Source organism: Triticum aestivum, chromosome 3A, assembly GCF_018294505.1.
Source record: "Triticum aestivum cultivar Chinese Spring chromosome 3A, IWGSC CS RefSeq v2.1, whole genome shotgun sequence".
Classification (NCBI taxonomy): domain Eukaryota; kingdom Viridiplantae; phylum Streptophyta; class Magnoliopsida; order Poales; family Poaceae; genus Triticum; species Triticum aestivum.
This window is the reverse complement of record NC_057800.1, coordinates 605,376,282-605,385,493: the sequence shown is the minus strand read 5'-3', so window position 1 is coordinate 605,385,493 and position 9,212 is coordinate 605,376,282. Positions and strand designations below refer to the sequence as shown.

Here is a 9,212-nt window from a genome sequence, read left to right as displayed (position 1 = left end):
AAGAATGCAAGAATATCAAAACTTTCCTAACTCCAAACATTGCAAATTTACCACACTGAAGAAAATTTATTAGATCTCATTTTGCAAAAAGTTTCAACATTTTATCACATTCTGACTTTTCTAGGGAATTTTTCAACAGCGGTAAACTTTCTATTTTCAAACACCAACATGTATACATGCAAAATAAGCATGGCAAAGGCTATCATTGCCATTTTTTATCGAAATGAAAGCTGCAAAACATCATTCTAAATAACAACAAGCAAATCCTAACAAAATAAATTGACGCTCCAAGCAAAACACATATCATGTGACGAATGAAAACATAGTTCTAAGTGAGGTTACCGATAATGTTGAAAACGAAACACTACTAGAAAAAAGCTTATAGACAGACGCTTACTAGTAGCGCTCTATATTGCACCATGCTACTGCTACTTACTAGTAGCGTGCTATATTGACCCGCGCTACTAGTAATATTTACTGGTAGCGCGTGGCCCCAAAAAACACGCTACTAGTAAATATCTTCAACCATGCCCTGCGAACAGACCATAGTAGTAGCGCGGGTTCTAAAACCTGTGCTACTACTATGTGGATAGCTGTAGCGGATGTGAGGTAGCCACGCTACTAGTATACTCCCACCCCACCAACTAGGAAGAAGTCCAATTTAAACCTTAATCTTGTAGGGGTTAGATAAATCGAACCTGCAACTCCCAATCCCGGAAATTAGGACCCTGAACTAACAATTCCCGGTCTAAATCAAACCTTACAGCCGTTTGCTGCCTAAAATGCTGATGTGGCAATGCTTGACCGGGATTCTTATTAGTGGTGGCCCAACAAAGGCGGTGGGGTTATAAACTGAAGAAAATCATACAGTAGTTGGTATAAACCTGAGACTAATACTTGGCATAAATCTGGGAGGAACATTTGGTACCATTTGGTACATATAAACTGCAGAAATAAACTATAGTACTGGGAGAAATATTTAGCATACACATTGGACAGATTGCAAGGAATAAATCTAGGACATTTGGTACATATAAACTGCAGAAACAAAACCTGGGACATTTCGTATATATAAACTGCAGTAATAAACCTAGGTCATTTGGTACATATAAACTGCAGAAATAAATCTGGGGCATTTGGTACATATAAACCGCAGAAATCTTGAATATTCATACTTCATAAATCTGGGAGATTACACCAAAGATGGCAATATTCTGCAACGTGTGGCAGTGCATAAACATTACATGTTTGCGACATTAAACCAAACTTGGCAGTGCTTGCAAAATAATCAAAAATATTGAGGACACATGACACATGACTTTGGCACTAGTAGCTGCCACTCCAAGTGAAATATGCATAACTTGGCACTGAAGATGCAGATCTTCCTCTGCCCCTTTTTGCTCCAGTTCTAGAAGCATTTGTTCCAAGCAGTGAAGATGAAGATGTTCCACCAGGCACTGAAGATGCTCCAGGTTGAAAGGGTGCAGATCTTTTTCTTGGAGGTTTGAACTTGTTTGATGGGGCTGTAGCTTGAGCAGTTCTTGCTACAGTAGGGGCAGCAGCTTGAGAACTTCTTGGTGCAGCTTGGGCAACAGGATGAGTTCTTGGTGTAGCTGGGGCAGCAGGTTGAGAAGTTGGTGCAGCCGGGGCAGCAGTTTGAGTAGTACTACCTTGTGCTTGTTGTAGAAATAAGTAAAATACAAAATGAACTCAAATATTTATTTGAAATTCTATAATATTCATCTAAAATCTGTAGTATTCATATACAAGCAATCAAATTCTCTAATAAGTAAAATACAAAATGAACACAAATATTCATTTGAATTTTATATGATTCATCTAAATTCTGTAGTGTTCGTCTAAATCATTTAAATTCTCTAATATTCATCTAAAATGCAGGAAACATACCTCTGCTTTCTTGCTCTTAACTAGGTGTGCATTCTTTTTCTTTCCTCTCTCTGGATTCTTTTTGCAGCTAGACTTGTTGTGTCCAATGCTACCACACAATGAACACTTGATCACAGTTCCATATTTGCTCATTTTATTACCCTTCGGCTTCTCTGTTTTTTCCCTCTTCCTGTCATTGTTAGAAGGCCTGCCTGGCATTTTCACATATCCAGGTGCTTGTGGCCTAGGATTTGGAGAAACTGGCCACATCTCCTCACCCTCAACAGGCTGCAAACAGTGGTCATATTTTTTTTCTGCACAACAACTGAATAGCAAGGGTGGATGAAATCATCTACTTTTTTCCACACTTGTAGATGGCACTAATTGCATGGCAGCAAGGAAGACCCGCCAACTGGAAGTATCCACATGAGCATGTCCATTTATCAAGATTTACAGTGTATTGTCTTCCTCTGCCATTGATGTGCTTCACTTCAAATCCATCTGTGCCATTCCAAAGCACTTCAACAAACTGTGTCCTTGCAATACTTGCCTTCAACTTCTTGAAAATGCCAGGATATATTGTCCCATTCCACTTCTCACTCTTTGCCCTTTGTTCTTGCACTCTAACAAGTATCTTCTTCCTGATTCTCTCTTGCATGGAAATTATTGGATAAAACCTTGCATCTACTATTGAGTGATTGAATGACTCACATAGATTATTGTCGAAAGACTCACAATTTGAGCCTAGCTGAAAAAATGCCCTTGCCCAATGCATAGGCTCTGCCCTCATAATGTCCTTCACTCCATCAGGTGTCTCTTGAGCAAGTTTTGCTTTGCGATAGTTGAAATCTTGCTTGTTAGAAGCTTTTGCTATGGCCCAAAATTTTTTCTGCCACTCATGAGATCCATGTTTCTTTCTCCAGTTCGCATATATGTGCCTAGCACACATCCTGTGTTCTGCATTTGGAAGATAGTCTTGCATTATTAATCCCTTTTGCTGATCTGAAATAACAACCCAGCCGGCTCCATTGTTGTTGATATCCAGATCTTTGATAAGCAGCCCAACAAACCACTTCCAACTTCCTTTTGTTTCCTTCTCAACTACAGCCCAAGCCACTGGATACATCTGGTTGTTGGCATCTCTTGCTATTGCACACAAAAGCTCCCCCTTCACTGCTCCTTTGAAGAAACAGCCATCGAGCCCTATTACTTTCCTGCAACCAGCTTTGAAACCAAGTTTCATTGCATTAAAGCAAACATAAAAACTCTGAAATATGTTTTGATCCATGTTTGTTGGGTCCAAACATACTGCAATAGTGCTTCCAGGATTGCTCCTCAATAGTTCCAACTGGTAATTAAACACTCGAGTGTATTCGTTCTTCATACCACACATCAATCTGTCCATGACAAGCTTTTTTGCATGCTTACACTTAGAAGTTGACACATCGGCAAACATATCTTGGAGAACTGTTGCTTTCATGCTGTCAATCTTCCACATTGGGTTAGCTAGTATGAAGTGTTCATATCTTTGTGCAATCACTTTAGCACTCACAAGTTTGTTTTGCCTATTCTGAGCACAATGATGTTCATCATTGAAGGTAACCACTTGCATTCTTGAAGTTCTTGAATTTTTTGCTGCATATAATAGCCAAGGACAACCAGGCCATCCACACTTGGCCCTCACTCTATCCGACTCTGATTTTAAAAACTCAATACTCCTTTTTGTGACTATTCCATATCTTCTCAAAGCTTTGCAAAGTTGGTTCTTGCTTCTGAACACCATCGACAAACTGAAATGTGGTATTTCAGTGTCATTGTTGTATCTTGGGTACTTGCTCTTCCTCTTCACTATCTGCCCATCTGAATCTTCATCATAGCTGTAGTCCTCGTCGGATGAGTCATAATTCCAGTCATCTTCCTCCCCCTCGAGCTGTACCTCCATGTTTGCAACAAGATCAATTGGAATAGGACCTGTTGAATCCATGCCAATCCAGCCTTTTGACTCTCTCATTCTTTTCTTAAACTTTCTGGCATGTCTTCTTAGTTGCACAACCTCGGAATCTTCTCCACTGTCCTCGCTATGTGGCATGTATTCAGTGTCAGAATCTGAATCTGAATCCGAATGGGTGTCTTCTCTGTCAGTAGCAGCATCATTTTTCCTTCTAATAATTGTTTGTTGCTTCACTGGGCTGGACAAAACTTGTGTGATCACACCAGTTTCATCAAGCACTAGCACATCATGCTCATCTTCAGCCGGTTCTGCACTAATGACCTGATCTGGTTCTAAATCAGATAAATGCACAAGTTCATCGTCCTCAAAATCACTGCCACTCCTAGTGTCATGACTGTCCTCCTCCCCATGGTACTCCACATACACATCTGCAACTCCACCCACACATATATAATCTGACATCTTCACACAAACACTGTCATTGTTAAGAAACAACAACCCATTGAGAAGTTCTTTGCCAGGAATATGAAAATAATACTTCATGGATTCCTTCAACTCTACATGATCTTTCACAAAGCCTTTCACCTCCTGTAGTGATAGTTTGTCTCTCTCAATCTCTGAAAAACCTTCATCTCCTCCCACATAATCCAACTTCGGACCAATGCGGATGAACTCGCCACCAAAGTGAAATCGAACGTTCAATATGTCTACCGGGTCCATGATTTAACTGAAAAAAATACAGATGAATATAATTTATCAATGCTATTTCCAACACAAATCAACTGCAAAATCTGACCAAAAGACGAACATCCCCAATTCTGCCCTATGAACCCTAACCCTAATGCTGCGAAATCAGCAGGTAACTTACTACTAATGGAGGAGGAGGAGTTCGGGGACGTTACCTTCGCCTTCTTCCTTCCTCGCCTCGTCACGATCGTCACTGCCGCGGCGATCACCCGGCCGTCGCCATTGCAATCGCCAGAAGCAGAGTCGAACGCCAAAGGACACTAGCGATGGAGATGAGGTCGATTGGAGGGCCGCACTGGGCCGGCCCATGCACTTTGCACACACGCGCACCGCCCTCTCTCCCCCCGATCCTTTTTCTTTTTGCTGTTCTCTCCCCCACGATTCCGATCTCTTTTTTTTCCGGGGTAATCCCGATCTCCCCTTGCCACGTACGTAATCCCTGTTTGGGTTTCCTTGTAAGGTTTAATTTAGACTGAGAATTATTAGTTCAGGGTCCTAATTTCAGGAATTAAGAGTTGCGGGTCCGATTTAACTAACTCCTACGAGATTAAGGTTTAAATTGGACTTCTTCCCACCAACTACCCCACTCCATCATCCACCCGCCCCCGTTTTTCTAAAAAAATAAAAATCCACCCAAGCCCCGATCCAGATCCCCTCCACCGCAACCTCCTTCCACCTCCTCTCTTCTCCCAATCCGCTGCAGCCGGCCGGCCTCCCCCTCGCCCCTCCAACCCCCTCCGACCGCTGCAGCCGGCCGGCCAGGCCGCCGCGGTGCTGCCCTACCCCTCCCTCCATTTCCTGCCCGAGGACCGCGTCGGCCTCGTCAATGCCCTGAAGGTACGGTTACTTGTTGTTTGGCCCATAGGCATGCCCATTTCCGTTCGATTCCGGCACGCTTGGTCGCTCTGCGTGCGGGCTGTGATGGTTGGTGGCGTGTTTTGGGTCCAATTACCGCGGCTGCTCATCTGTCCGATCTGATTTGACTGCAGGACAAGCTGCAGAGCCTGTCGGGGCAGCACGCAGACGTGCTCGAGTCGCTCTCGCCCAATGTCAGGACGCGTGTTGAGTTTCTGAGGGGCATTCAGGTTGAGAAGGATCTCCCATGCCTTTAAATTTTAGCATTTCTGCTGCGATTGGTTTGCTGATGCTCCTGTGCGGGAGTACTTCATATGGTGAAGTGCTGATCTGAAATGAATATAGTGATTTTTATTTGTATCAGGTGCAATCGATTGATTTGTAAGGACTAAATTCCTTTTGTTCTGTTATGCTAGATAATTCGTTTTTTAGTCCAACAGTTTTAGTTTCTGCACTCCCTTTTAGGGGTTCACGATTTCTAGTTGATTAGTTGTGTTGATCAGGCTAGTTAAGTTCTGAGGTGGAAACAAAACTATTCGGTTCCTTGCCATTTGCTTACCAAGATGGATGTTATTCTTTGGCAGACGAAATACATCGTTTTGTAGATTAGTCCTACTTATGTGTTGATGAGTGAGGCAAGGAATGTGAATGCTAAATCACCGGTACGGTAAACACAGAATAAGCCAGGGTATGAATTATGGCCTGAAAAGGCAGTTGTGGAGTTCACTACTGAAGAGAGACATTATACTGCTGCCATGAGTATCTACTTTAAGAATATTGGGTTGCCTACAGCCTAGAATTAGCTTCATGGAACTTATCATTTGACCTGAACAACATCTGAATTTGCCATTCAAATCTCAATGACGAGTGAAAAAACCTAATGCAGTGTCCTGCCTCGTCGTAACAGCGACCCAAGCTTTTGTATTTTATGCTAGGCTTGCTAGGAGTTTGTTTTATGTCTGCAGGTTTGTTTTAGAACTATAAATATTTGCTCTGTTAAGATGCAAGATCAAATGATTCAAGTTACGTTGGCATTGTTTGTTGCTAGCATGTATAACAACTTTCGTTGGGCCAACTTTAGACAAGCTACATATTTGTATTGTTCCCATTTCCTAGCATTTTTGTGTGTGCAGTCAAGCTTGTTGCTTCAAGTTTGTCCTGTATCATATCAATTATCCATGGTGAATCTTTGAAAAGTTCCATTTCTATCTATATTTGTTTATCAGAGTAGATCAATATCTTGCGTAAATTTCCTATTTCGTTGTATGATCTTTGTTGCCCCAGAGAACTAACATTTATCTGTGTAATACTTCAGAGTCAACATGATGAGATTGAGGCGAAGTTTTTCGAGGAACGGGCTGCCCTTGAAGCCAAGTACCGGAAGCTGTATGAACCATTGTATGCTAAGGTGAGCTTACTCCATTTGTTTATAACGTTTCAGGTGAATATATGAAAAGATATAACTTCTTTCCATTTCCTTATGTGCAAATTGTTCCATTGTTTTGCATGGTTTCAGACGTATGACATTGTACATTGTAAATGGAGTTGTGGAGGTTGATGGTGTTGCTAAAGAACGAACCAGTGAAAATGCCGCTGAGGGGGAGATTCAGATGGTATGAAACCAAAGATTGCACTTCCTCTTAGTGATCACCATTCTGATGTGCTGTTAAACTTTTTTTTAGCTAAAGGAGTCCCAGATTTTTGGCTCATTGCTTTGAAAACAAATGAAGTGATGACTGAGGAGGTAATTCATAGTGTGCTCTATTTGTAGGTGTTCTTTTAGCTCCCTTAATGCATTTCTGACTGTATACTTGCTTAATTCTAGATCCAAGAGCGTGATAAGCCTGTTTTGAAATATCTAAAGGATATCAAGTGGTCTAGAATTGATGACCCTAAGGGGTTCAAGCTTTTGACCGCCCGCGCCGCCGCCGAATCCGGCAGCAAGCGCACCTGCGCGGCCGAGTTGCACAACCTCTCCGATAAGGTGGTGTCTCGCTTCCCTGTCGTTAACCGCTTTTCTGCTATTCTCGCCCTGTTTTCTCGGCTTCTCATTGCTTGCTTGCTTGATTGGGGTGCAGCGGCGGAGGAGCAGGATCAACGAGAAGATGAAGGCGTTGCAGAGCCTGATACCCAATTCCAACAAGGTCGGCACCACAAAACCAACAAGGCATCCATGCTTGACGAGGCCATTGAGTATCTGAAGCAACTGCAGCTCCAAGTATAGGTCAGTAAATGCATGTCTGGATGGCTGGTTGATGTAGAGGCTAACTTGCTAGTGCATTTATTTTAACTGATGGTCCAAACTGCAAACATTGACGTAAGAGTGTTACCGTGGGTGTTGTCCTTATTGGTTCTTTATCCAATCCATAGTGAAGTAATGTCGGGGAATTTTCCACACAGCAAAGCAGTGGCTTCTTTCTGTTCTGTCCAGTGTTTTCTAGCCATATCTTATAGAACTGTTGATTTCCTTGGATTCACAACGGGATTTATAATGCTGATCAAAATGCTGATATGTTAGGACTAGTTTCCTAGTGCAAATGCACTAAAGAAAATCCTGCGCCAATTGACATTTATGCTAGCTAGCTATCTTCAGTTGGTAGGTGCTCGTACTTAAACTGCACATTTAAATTTAAGCTTCAGTAGTGTTATCTATTTAGTCTGATTTATACACTGCATTCCTAAGCTGAAATATTTTTTATAACTGAAATATATAGTCTGAGTTTCATTCAGTTATTTGTAACTTTTTAACTGAATATCTTTTTGTAACTGAAATATATGTGTACTTACAGTGCATATTCGCATTGTATCAAAATCTTAGTCCCTGAGTCCTGTATCATCTGAGATTATGCTTCCTCGCCATTTATTCATTATATCTATATGCCTTGCTGATGCTCATTTCCATTGCTGCAGGATAATGAGATGTTGAAGCCGCAGAGTGAATCCATGAGACTGTAGTGCAATTGCACCGTTCCATTGAAGATTAGCTCTATTTTTCCTTTTCATTTTTCTTACTATTGGAGTGAGGACATGTAGAATGAGAAACTGTGTGATAGTAGATATGGCAACTGTGTGATAGTAGATATCAGGAATAAGGACATTTCCATCACTATTGTGTTTTCTCGGAATTGTATGCATAAAATGGAATTGGTCGATTTTTTTTAAATCCTAAATAGTTAGTAGTAGGGAACAAATTGAGCGCTACTAGTATTTAGGATACTAGTAGCGTTGGTACTAAAGAGGCGCTACTACTATTTCGTTAGTAATAGCGCGGGTACTAAATAGCAGTAGCGCGGGTTTAACCCACGCTACTACTAACTATTAGCTGTAGCGCGATACTAGTAGCGCGGGTACCCATGCTGCTATGGGTACCCACGCTGCTAGTAGCCATTTTACCCGCGCTGCTAGTAGCCTTTTTCCTAGTAGTGAAAGAGGGGATGCTTTTCGGGGCATCCCCAAGCTTAGTTTCTTCGATCTTCCTTGAATATTATCTTGGGGGTGCCTTGGCCATCCCCAATCTTAGGGTCTTGTCACTCTTTATTCTCCTCATATCGATATCTCACCCAAAACTTGAAAACTTCAATCACACAAAACTTAACGGAACTTCGTGAGATAGGTTAGTATAATAAAGAGCAAACCATTTCACTTTTGGTAATGTCAAAGACAAGATTCATAATTGTTCTCACACAATGCCTACTGTAGCATATCATTTTCATAATTTATATTGAGCAATATAAGACGTGGAAACTAGAAAACAAGCAAACTATGCATTGAA

General features: G+C 41.6%; 1 long non-coding RNA gene across 1 annotated transcript; it reads left to right on the top strand.

The window, feature by feature from the left end:
• The first annotated feature begins 5,189 nt into the window (after nucleotides 1-5,189).
• On the top strand, nucleotides 5,190-8,599 carry LOC123058764 (uncharacterized). The gene is made up of 8 exons (XR_006427293.1): nucleotides 5,190-5,422; nucleotides 5,575-5,670; nucleotides 6,756-6,848; nucleotides 6,957-7,053; nucleotides 7,123-7,184; nucleotides 7,266-7,424; nucleotides 7,519-7,664; nucleotides 8,351-8,599. It is a non-coding gene; the product is annotated as an uncharacterized lncRNA (long non-coding RNA).
• The last annotated feature ends 613 nt before the right edge of the window (nucleotides 8,600-9,212 follow it).